Source organism: Elephantulus edwardii, unplaced genomic scaffold (genome assembly GCF_000299155.1).
Source record: "Elephantulus edwardii isolate Elephantulus edwardi_28Jun2011 unplaced genomic scaffold, EleEdw1.0 scaffold00070, whole genome shotgun sequence".
NCBI lineage: Eukaryota > Metazoa > Chordata > Mammalia > Macroscelidea > Macroscelididae > Elephantulus > Elephantulus edwardii.
This window is the reverse complement of record NW_006399820.1, coordinates 10,586,630-10,598,867: the sequence shown is the minus strand read 5'-3', so window position 1 is coordinate 10,598,867 and position 12,238 is coordinate 10,586,630. Positions and strand designations below refer to the sequence as shown.

At 40.9% G+C, this 12,238-nt stretch overlaps 1 pseudogene; it reads left to right on the top strand.

The window, feature by feature from the left end:
• The first annotated feature begins 4,879 nt into the window (after window positions 1-4,879).
• LOC102857673 lies at window positions 4,880-5,797 on the top strand (annotated as a pseudogene).
• The last annotated feature ends 6,441 nt before the right edge of the window (window positions 5,798-12,238 follow it).

Here is a 12,238-nt window from a genome sequence, read left to right as displayed (position 1 = left end):
GGGTTAGCTGCACAATTCCCTGTGGGTTCTGCCCCGAATGCCCTCCTGACTACCTTAAAGAGAAATAGAAATATTTTCTCTTTACTTTGAAAAAAAAAAAAGAAAAATCACCAAATGTATTTCTCTTCAACTGCAAGCTCACTGATTCAATGTATAGGTCTTTAATGCATAATACATTTATGGTATCTTGGGAATCAAAGGCAATATAAATAATCCCCACCATCTGCCTAAATCTTGGTCTTAAATGGGGATACTCCTGTCCCTTGTTGGTAAAGCATTATGATAAATTTGACTGCAAATCACCATAATCTATTCCACTTCTCTGATACAAACTGAGTAAATTAGAGCTTCTTTCTCTGGTGTTGACTAACCCCTTGGAGTTGGGACATGCCTCTCTAGTTAAAGGGAACAGTACTTAAGACTGTCAAGTCTGGTTCTTACATTGCCCTTGGGTTCAATAATTTGCTAGGAAAACTCACAGAACTTAGGCAAGCACCATACTTAATGATTACTCTTATTATAGCAAAATGGATACAAATGAAGAGACACACAGGGTAAAGACTTGGTATGTTCCCTGTGTGAAGCTTTCTTAGCCCCAGAAAAGATGTGCTGCCTTGCTCACCAGTGACTGTCACTAACCAGGAAGCTCAGAGCTTCAGTACCCAGGGCTCATTACCTCGCTGCACTTCAGCTTCTCTCCTTTGATGATTGTTGATGTCACAAGGCTGACAAACATCTTTCTGGCACAATCAGTCTTCACACAACATGAGCTATTATTTCCTCAGATGTGGTCTGAAGGCTTCATCAAAGATACTATAATAATTGGAAAAAACCAAGGCTTTTAGAGTTTATCTTTTAGAAATCAAGGACAAAGGCCAAATTCCTTAGGTAAAGTTAAATTCTTTACTCCACACATTCTCAGGAGTAAAAGAGGTGTTTAATTACTCTCGCACTGTGTTGTCCTTTTAAAGTGAAATAGAGCTCCCTCATAATAACTGGTAAAAAGCCCTCTCTTTTCTTTTGTGTGCTACAAGACTTACTTCCAAATTAGACCTAGTGTCCATAGGCCCAGTCCAGCACAGGCATTAATTCTGAGAAGGTACCAGAGGGACCAACCATGCAGTTTGCCCGGAACAAATTTCCCAGGACTTCCAGAGCCAAAGCCAAAATGAAGAGTTGTTGTTGTTGGACCCACAGCAACTCTACACTACGATGTTACAGAATAGAAGGGTTTTCTTGGTCATAATCTTTACAGAGTAACCAAACTCCCTGGTGGTTAATGTATTTATTGGCAGAATACATTATTCAATCATGATTGTTGGTTCAAATCCACCAGCTTCTCAAAGAGGTAAAAATGTGTTCTGCATTCATAAAAATTTTCAGCCTTAGAAACCTTGTGAGAAAAAAAAAGCTTATCTTCAAAGAACTCTATAAATATTAGACATCACTTTTACCTAAGTGAAAGTGCATCAAGTTACCACTGAGAAGACCTCATTCTGATTCTTAGCTCTAAGAGTTAAGTAGAAAAGCAGAGGTGCAGAGAGTTAAACCAAACTGGCTAATCTCTTTAGTCTAGGTTTTCCATTTTACTTTATTAACATACAGCAGCAAAACCAGTAACTCAAAAGCAACCCATAATTATAAAGTCAGTTCAGACTCCTGTTGAATCTCCATTAGGAGTTTCCAAGGCTACTGATCTAAATGGGAGGAAACTGTCTCATTTTCTTCCTCAAAAAACAGGTGGGTTGGAAGTGCTGACCTTTTGGTTTGTAGCCCAACACTGAACCTGCTATATCACTAACAGGAGCACTGAACCTGAGGTGGACAGTTCAGATCCAAGCTTTGGGACTTCATGGCTATGTAAGCCTATAAAAAGAATACATTTCTCTTATCTCACATTTTTTTATCTGTTAAGTATGGATAATAATAGTGCTTATAAATATTATTTCAATAGTTCATTTATGTATAAAGTCCTTCTCCATCCTGAACAGAAATATGGTCACTCCTATTCTAATTTTTTTTTTACTTCACTTTTTACATTTCTCTCCATGCTGCTGAAATTTATTTTGACACAGTGTGAGAAATGCAGATTTCTTTTGTTGTCTTTTTTAAATCAAGAAAATAATTTTTATTTCTAAAGTGAAATACAATTTCTAGAAAACACAATTTTCTTGAAATATTTCATTATTAAAAATAAAGGTTTATTTAATATCCTCAAAAAAAAAAAAAAAAATTAAGAAACCTTATGAGCAGTTCTTCACTTTCCTGAAGGGCCACACTGAGTTGAGTTGGAATTGAATCCAGGGCCATGTTGTTGTTCTTGTTGTTGTTATTTGTTGTTATGTGCCGTTGAGTCGCCTGCGACTCATAGCGACCCTATGTACAACAGCCCTAAACTCCGCTCTGTCCTGTGCCAATCGCACTGTCTCTGACACTCCCATCCCAATTGTCCCAGTCACTGAATCAATCCAGCTCATAGAGGGCCTTCCTCTCCTGCGCCGTCCCTCCACCCTCCCAAGCATGATGTCCCTCTCCAAGGACCAGTCTCTCCTCACTACATGTCCAAAGTAAGTTAGATGGAGCCTCAGAATCCTTGCCTCCAAGGAGCCACCCGGTTTAACCCTCTCCAGGACAAATCTGTTTGTTTTCCTAGCAGTCCATGGTATTCTCAATACTCTTCTCCAGCACCACAGCTCAAAGGCATCAGTTCTCCTTCTATCCTCCTTGGTCATTGTCCAACTCTCTGATGCATAACAGGTGATTGCGAAGACCATGGCCTGTATCAGACGCACCTTAGTCTCCAGAGAGACACCACTGCTCTTCAGCACTTTGGAGAGGTCCCTAACAGCAGACTTTCCCATGGCAATGCGCCTTTTCATTTCCTGGCTGCTGGTGCCAAGACTGTTGACTATGGAGCCAAGCAGACTAAAGCTGTGTACAATCTCAATCTCTTCACCATCCATCCTGATGCTGCCAATTGGTCCAGTGGTGAGAATCTTTGTCTTCTTGACATTGAGCCTCAATCCATATTGTAGGCTGCAGTCCTTGACACTCTGCAGCAGGCGCTTCAGGTCCTCCTTAGTTTCAGCAAGCAGGGTTGTGTCATCCGCATAACGCAGATTGTTGATAAATCGTCCACCAATCTTGACCCCACATTTCTCCTCATAGAGCCCAGCCTCCCGGATAATCTGTTCTGCATATAGGTTGAAAAGGTATGGAGATATGATGCATCCGTGGGTACGCCCTTCCCAATTTTGAACCATGCAGTGTTCCCTTGCTCTGTTCTGACGACTGCCTCCTGGTCCAAGTATAAGTTTCGCATTAGAACGATCAAGTGTTCTGGGATTCCCATTCATCTCAGAGTCAGCCACAGTTTGTTATGATCTTGGCTGAAAGCAGGGAATACCAGAGGAATGTCTATCTGTGTTTCATTGACTATGTTGTTCTTAGGTGCCAATAAACCAAGTACAACTCTAAATAGCAACCCTATGAACAACAGACCTTAACTCTATCCTATCCTGTGCAAGATACGTATTTTCTTGTTCTAACATCACAAAGTATTCTTTTTGGAGATACACCGAGGGCTTTTAGACACCTAGAACCCTATTATGGATTGAATAATGTCCCCCAAACCATACATTGTAAATTTCAACCTTATAGCCTGTGGTTATACTCCCATTTAAGAATGTGATATCTTTGTTGTGTTAATGAGGCAAGATTAGACTGTATCTTGAGCCAATTTCTTTTGACATGTGTGCCTTGTCTGTTATGTGCTGTTGAGTCGCTTGCAACTCATAGCGATCTTATGTACAACAGCCCTAAACCCTGCCCTATCCTGTGCCAATCTGTCTCTGACACACCTACTCCCATTACCCCAATCACTGAATTGATCCATCTCTTCAAGGGTCTTCCTTTCTTGTGCTGTCTCTTCACCCTCCCAAACATCATGTCCCTCTCAAGGACTGGTCCCTCCTTGCAACATGTCCAAAGAATGTAAGACGAAGCTTCAGAATCATTGCCTCCAAAGAGCAGCCTGGTCTAACCCTCTTCAGGACAAACCTGTTTGTGGTATATTCAACACTTTTCTCTAGAATCACAGCTCAAAGGCTTCAATTCTCTATCATCCCTAGTCACTGTCCAGCTCTCTGATGCATAGCACACAATTGTGAAGACTATGGCCTGTATCATGCACACCTTAGTCTCCAGCCTGATGTCGTTGCTCTGGAGAGGTCTCTGTACTCTGGAGAGGTCCCTGACATATAAAAGAGAGTAAACAAGCAAGTGAGGGAAGGAGATCTCCACAGAACTAGGTACCTTTCCCCTGAGTGAACACAGAAAATCTTCCTCTAGAGCCAACATCCTGTATTTGAACTTCTAGGCTCCTAAATTGTAAGAAAAAAATTGTTAAAGCCACCCACTTGTAGCATTTTTGTTATAGCTGTACTTGATATTTAAAATAAGCCTTTCAGCCCTAAAAACCAATCTATTGCTGTCTAATTGATTCCAACTCATTAAAATCCTGTAGGACAGGAAAAGCACACCCATAGAATTTCTGTCCAAGATTGAATTGTGTCTCTCCAAAATTTTTATCAACTTGTCTAAATGATTCCCAATATTATTTACTCTCTATTTCGTGATTGGATGTAATTATGCTCTCTTTTATAATGTGTTGCAATCCTGTCATCTCTAAATTAAGGAGGCAGGATTAAAGGATATTTATTTTGTTAATAAGGCAAGATTAGAGTGAGATGTAACATAGTTACTTAGGTCAAGCCTTGTTCCAATTTAAATGAAATTTCCTGAATCATCTTTTATCTTATAAAAATGCAAAGGGAAAGACATCAAGCACGAGGTGCGCGCCGGGTAGTGGCACCTGGGCATGCTCCGCTGGGCCCAAGCCTGGAGGTTCCCCCTTGGGGGCCGAGGCCCCTGCTATCCCAGCTTCTGGGTGCCAGTCACAACCTGCAGCAGCAGCGGCAGCAAAAGCAGGGCCAAACTGAGGTCGCTGCCACTTTCCTACACGCTTCTAGATGGGAAGGCGGACCTTCCAGCCCTCGTCTTTCTGCATGGCCTCTTCGGCAGCAAAAACAATTTCAAGTCTATCGCCAAAGCCCTTGCCCACCAGACAGGACGAAAGGTCCTGACAGTGGATGCTCGGAACCATGGTGACAGTCCCCACAACCCAGTCATGAGCTACGAGGCTATGAGCCAGGACCTACAGGACCTCCTGGCCCAGTTGGGCCTGGTACCCCGCGTCCTCGTTGGCCACAGCATGTGAGGCAAGACGGCCATGCTGCTGGCCCTGCAGAGGCCAGACTTGGTGGAACGCCTGATTGCTGTGGACATCAGCCTAATGGAGACCAGATCTGTCTCGGACTTCCCCTCTTACATGGCCACCATGAGGGCAGTAGAAATCCCCAAGGCCATGCCCCGCTCCCATGCTCGCAAACTGGCTGGTGAGCAGCTCCGCCCCATCATCCAGGAAACAGCTGTGCGGCAGTTCCTGCTCACCAACCTGGTAGAGGTGGACAGGCGATTCCTGTGGAGAATAAACTTGGATTATTTGTCCCAGAACTTGCAGGAGATCATGAACTTCCCACCTCAACAGGACTCCTACCCTGGGCCAACCCTCTTCCTCCTCGGTGGCAACTCCCAGTTTGTGCTCCCCAGCCACCACCCTGAGATGAAGCGACTCTTCCCGCGGGCACAGATGCAGACTGTGCCAAACGCCGGCCACTGGGTCCATGCCGACCGCCCACAGGATTTCATGGCTGCCATCCGAGGCTTCCTGACCTGAACCATCAGGCACAAGGTCCTCCAGCCCCTCCACTTGCTTGCACAGAAGGACTAAGGTGGACACTGGGTGGGATGAGGGTCCAGAGAGAACAGGCCTCTAGCTTTAATGAATAAAGACATCTCCTCCAAAAAAAAAAATTGTAACGGGAGAGAGAAGTGAGCGGGGGTTGGGGGGGGGATCCCTACCAACAAGAAAATAGATATGCAAGTGAAACATGTCCTTTGGGCCCAGGGTCCCTGTGCTGAGAACTTCCTAGACCCAGGGGAAGATTGATATAAAAATTTGTGGAGATCTCCAAAGAATATTGTGCCCACAGATATTGGAAGGTAACAACAGAGCCAAGAGAGAGAGAAGAAAAAAAAAAAAAACTTCTCCCAGAGCCGTTGCCCAGAACTGAGACTGTTAGTCTCTTAAACTGTGAGTAACTAAATGTCCGTTTGTTGAAGCCACTCACTTTTGCTATTTTTATTTTAGCATTAGATAACTAAGACAGTTTCTAAAGCTTTAATCTTTATGAAAGCAGATTGGTACACCTCTCTCCTATAGAGCAACAGTTAACAATTCAATTAGCAGCTAAGTAATTAATCACTGAACCAACAGGCCTTCCCTAACTTCTACTCACTCCCTAATATTCCCTTTAAGACAGCAGAGTAGGGTTGACTCAACACTTTTCTGCTTAGTGGGATGAGCCTCATACATTGGCTCAAATACGGTACTTCTTAACACCCAACATCCCAAGCAAGGTAGAAAATATCGCCATCAAGACCACATGAATGCCTCACACTTCTTTTATGGATCATTGTGCTAATCATATGGGAAGATGAAAGCTCCTGGGGACACTATGTAACGTTAAAGGCTTTCACAGGACTGGGTTGAATTAAAATCTCAGCTCCACCACTAACTCCGTGACTTTAAGTATGCTAAATTTCTTTTTCTCCAAGCCCCAGCTTTTTCTCATCGAGGAAGAAATCCTACCTTAGTAAAGTTAGGAGTGAAGATCAGAAATCTTCCTGCCAAAACCAACAAAATTACCGGAACACATGCCCACTGTCGTAGGAGTGCAAACCATTTGGCAGTTCCTCAAAAAGTTAAACATAGACTTATCATATGTTCCAGGAATCTCAATTCTGGCTATGCACCCAAAGGATTGAAATAAGAATGCAAACAGAAACCTGTACACCAATGTTCACTGCATCACTATTTGCACAGACCGTAGTGGAAATCACTGCAGTGTCCATCAGCAAATGAATGTATAAACAAGGTATGTCATTATACAGACATAAACACACACACACACACACAGATAAGTGAATATTACTTGGAAAAGTATAAAATATTAGTCAGTCCTAAAGTAAATGTAATTCTGAGATATGCTACCACGTAAATGAACTCTGTAAAAACATGCTGAGTGAAATGTCAGTCTCCAAAAGATGAACACTGTATAATCCTTTTAATGAAATAGACACATATACAGAATTCAAACATTTTTAGTAGCTGCCAATGTCAGGTGGGAAGGTAGAGACAGAGGACAATCATTACATGAGAGTCACTGAATTTCTATTAATGATGGGGAGTCATTTGCAAAAGGATGTAATAGTGGCTACAACATGATGAATGTGATCAGTGTCACTGGATTATAAATGTAGAAACTGCTGAATTAAAAAAATATTCTATTTTTGCTACACACACAACAAAATTCATCCAACTGCCTGACATACACATAGGAACATTAAAGTCTGCTGTAATATTTGCATTTTAATTAAGTAAAACTTTAAAATTTATATGTCTATAAAAATACACACATATTTCAGAATATCAAGTCTCTATTAATACAAACAGAAGTACTTATTGTGTTCAGAAGTATTCCCTTTATAGAGAAATACACTGTTCAGTAAGAAATTTTTTTTACAAATTTTCTCACTGTCTGGTTTAAACAAATTCTCTCTTTCCAAACCATTTAGATTGAGGGCAACCATTGAAGCTTTTATTTTCTCATTATTTTCCACAACATTTTTGATATCTTCTCCCACCTAGATCATTCCCCAACAGGAGTCAACATACTCATAGTAAAGAAACAAAAGAAAGCCGATTTTTTCCCCCTCTCAATGCCTGCTTTTCAAAACAATGATTCAATTAAACTAAACAATACACTAAAATAAAACAAGGAGCCCAGAGTGCAAAATGGCATGATCATTAACATCTCTATGAAAGGAAGGCAAAAGAGAGAGATCTACTTCTTATTGAACTTCTGTATAATTTCAAATTATTTTTTATGAAAGTATTCCTTTACAGGATATTCTGTGGTATTTAACAGTAGGAGCATTTGAGTATTAGAATCATTGTTGGGCAAACAGATGGTGCGTTTGAAACGGAAAACATTACAACAGTAGCCACTCTTAGGTCCTGGTACACAAATACAGAACACCTCTGATTTCCAATCTTGGCTCAGTTCAGAAGCAAAAAGGAAAAAAAAATAAAGATTATGTCCTTGGGGGTGGAGTGGGGGTGGGAAATGGTCTACTTTAGAATATGCCTGATTTTTGGTTCATCCAAGTGTTCCCATTCAGGCCTCCTCACTTACAGTATCATTAGTGCTCTGAGATCTCCCCTCCATGTTTCAGTCTATCTTCTGAGTGCAGTTAAAGTGTCTGCAAACCCATTTACAATTTAAAGGTTTAGGGGCTTCTCAAGGAAGAACCCTGTTTGGGTATGATCTGGTTGAAGAACTTTGGGAAAAGCCTTAGTAATCTCCTTCTAATTTCTGGAAAAAATATGTGGGTCCTTGCACCCTTATTGTTGTGGCCGAACATCAGAAAGTCCCACCTGTCAAAGATTCAGCTTGTGTGGGCACATTCTCCATGTTGTTGTTATTGTTGTTATGTACCTTCGAGTCGTCTGCGACTCATAGCGACCCTATGTACTACAGCCCTAAACTCTGCCCTATCCTGTGCCAATCTCACCATCTCTGACACACCTATCCCCATTATCATATTCAAACAGATTAAAATGCTTTGTAAAAGTAGCCTTTGTAGGTTAAAAAATAATACAAACAAAAACATGTAAACATTGCTTCCAAATCATTGGAAAATCTTTGAATTCTTTTATCTCATCTTTCCATGGTTTTCATTTTACTCGTCCCGCTTTTTCTTGGCAGAATCAATGTTTTTATCTTACTAAGAGAGTTGAAGGTCAGAGTTTGCCTTTGCTGCAGACTTGCTGTGCAGCGAATTACTTAATATGGTTCTTCAAGACACAGGCTACAGAGAGCTCTGGTAGTGGAGTTCATAGAGAGGTGTGCTTTTAACTCAAAGGTGGTTCGGACCAACCAACCAACCAAACAACCAAACAACCCATCTTTGGTGGTTCAAATCCACTATCAGCTCCACCAAAGAAAGATGGGCAATCTCCGGTGAGATTTGCAGCCTAGGAAATCCACTGGAAAGTCAGGTATGAGTTGGTTCTGACTTAGTGACAATTAGTTTCAGTTTTCTTGGTTGGGTTTTTGGTTGTTTTTTTTTTTGGTTTTCTTTTTTACCCATTGTCAAGCAGTCTGATATTGCAGTAATTGAAATTTCCAACCAAAAGAAAACTGACAGTTAAACCGCACAAATGCTCCATAGGAGAAATACTCAGCAGTTTGTTTTCATGAAGATTTACAGCCTTGTAAATATCACATGACCCTTACACTAAGTATTATTGGCTTACCCAGTAAAGTTGGGCTTGCCCTTTTATTAATCTCTAGTGAACAAATTCACTTTTCTTTTTTGTATAACACCCAAAACATTCTGTTTCTAGGTATGACTACCATCTCTCTTTGTTATAATCTGAAATCTCCTTCCTTCAGAATCAAGACTTTCCAAATTTATAATTCTCAACAGGGAAGAAGTAGCCAGTACTATTCACTACAAATTAGTAAGTTTTCTTTGATCACATAGTACTTCTCTGGTTCTCCTCTGTCCTATTGGGTCACCAAGTGTAGAAACTGAGTTGACAGCAATGGGTTTGCCATATACTTTGTGATATTATTAACAATATGGCTGAGCAGGACTTGTGGCCCATCAACAGGACTGAAATGGCTTTTATGTTGCTATCAATTAGCAAGGCAAAAGCCATTTATGGGAAATCTAACTCCTGAAGAACTGGTTAGTTGGATTTATAAGACGAAGTTATCGAAAAAGGGATTCTATACAATTTCTTGTCAGAATCAGTTTCAAAGGCAAAGTAAAAAGAATGTAGAGATGGATTGTTTCACTGACTCAAACACAGATTCAGTTTACTAAGAAATATTTTGTGTAGCAATAGGAAATACCATACCCCTATGATGATGGGTCACTAAGAAGATAGTTTTGGAGAGAAATAGGCCAAACCAAAAAACTACTAAAACCAGGGACTATTTGTATAAAGGTGTTGCTTCAGTTTGGAGATATCCATTATCAGCTTCCTGAGGAATCATTCTCAAATGGATTTTGAGGCCAACTGATTTAAGAAAATACCTTCAGTTAGGATTGCTTCAGTAAGGAAGAATATGTTTGGAATCATGGAAGACCCAACATTTACTATGTAACAGTAATGAATGACGATAGGAGATACATTTATAAAGGAAGTTAGCTGAGAAGGGATAGCTGGCCTGGTGGACTGGGTAAAATCCGAAGTGAGATTTATCTAGCCTGAGAAGGGAAATTCTACCTTTCTCCTTCTAAATGCCTAGTGGTACATTCCAGGTGAAACAACTGATGTGACAGAGTGGCTCTTTGGTGATCAGAATATTAATCCAATGTGCATGTCCCTTACCTAGGTCATGACAGATGTAGTAATCAAGGACACCTCATGTCACCTTGCTACAGTGGAACAAAGCAACAATCTAAGAAGCTTGTCAGAGCTGCTAGTGAAGGCTTCCTGCATGTGTCATACAAATGCTAGAAACTTAAGGATTACTCACAGGAAAAAGAGAAGGAAATGGGGAAAGAACTTACCGAGGCAGGATGGGTCTTTTACTGCTAAATGGGATAAACATGGTGGGCACTGAAGGAGAACAAAAGTTCTGATGTAGCATTTCAAGAGTGTGTGTCAAGCAATAAAAACTCCTGCTGCTTCCCCGACAGCAAAGAGAACTAACAAGTCTAGTGGATTAACTCCAGATGGGAGGAATTCAGTGATGGGAGGTTTCACCTGGACCCATGTGAAGCAAAGGTTCTGTTAGTTAAGATAAAGACCAGAGGGCCAGTTGATCATATACACATGTGTGACTGAAATGGCCTATGGTGGGCCGAACTAGAGACCCTGTGGGGCTCCTGGCACAGAAGTCAAATGCTGACTCAAACCTGTCAATAAAATCTTAAAGGTCTGAAGGAAGACTAGGGGAGATATGAGGATGCAATTGTTGATGACACTGAGGTGAAAGTTTGGATGAGAATAATTAGACAATTTAAACAGATCTTGTATGAAGTAGCTACATCTTCCTTACCTAAATGTATTATTGTGTTGAATACTAAGTATAATTGCGGAATTCCTCGATCCAGTAAAACTCAAGACCTGAAAGTCCTTAGACCATTACTGACATGCTGAGAACTCTTAGGACTGCCTGAACTCACTCAGCTATTAATCTGAAATATATAAGCTATCTCACTGGCAAAAGGAGATTACTGCTTTGACTAAAGACATGCTAAGGGCCAGAGTATTGGTGTTAACAAAATCTCTGTATAACAGCCTTGTATGGCCCATGAAAACAGCAGATAGCTCATAACGGCTGACAGAAGAATTTGGATGCCTAATTAAAGTGTATTGCTTCAGCTTTAGCTGTTCCAGACCTGGTATCAATGCAGAAAATACATCAGGGTAAAGGAGACAGGAACTCAATGATTTATTTTACAAATGAGCCCCACCCCAGTTCAAATCCTAGAGTCATTCATAGTCAGCTTTCACGTGGGGATGATCCCGATTTATTTCACTGTATCGCCAGGTTACTTGAATTTACTGACTTATTGCCAGTGCTTGGATAGAAGAGACATGGTGTAGATCTCAAATGTAACGGTACTTTAATGACATAATGTTACCATCAAAGGACAAACTAAGGCTGATCTGAATATAGAGGTAGCTCATATGACCAAAAGAGGGTGCTTAATAAATCCAACAAAAACCTTGGAAATAACTTTGGTAAAATATTGTGATGGCAGCTAAAAAGAAGTTGTGGGTGCTACCTACCACTGAGTTTAGGCAATGTTTGGTCAGTTTACTCGGATACTGGAGAATGTCTTCTATTTGACATGCAGGAATATTGCTGGCTACCATCCATCAAGTCACTCAGAAGAAAGCAGCATTTGAATAAGGGTCAGTCAGATCCATAGAAAGCTATGTCTGAATTACAGTAAGCAGTCTATTTCTGACTTTAGGCTCTCACAATGCAAATTAAGAGATGATTGTAGAAGTATTTGGCATAGGTGT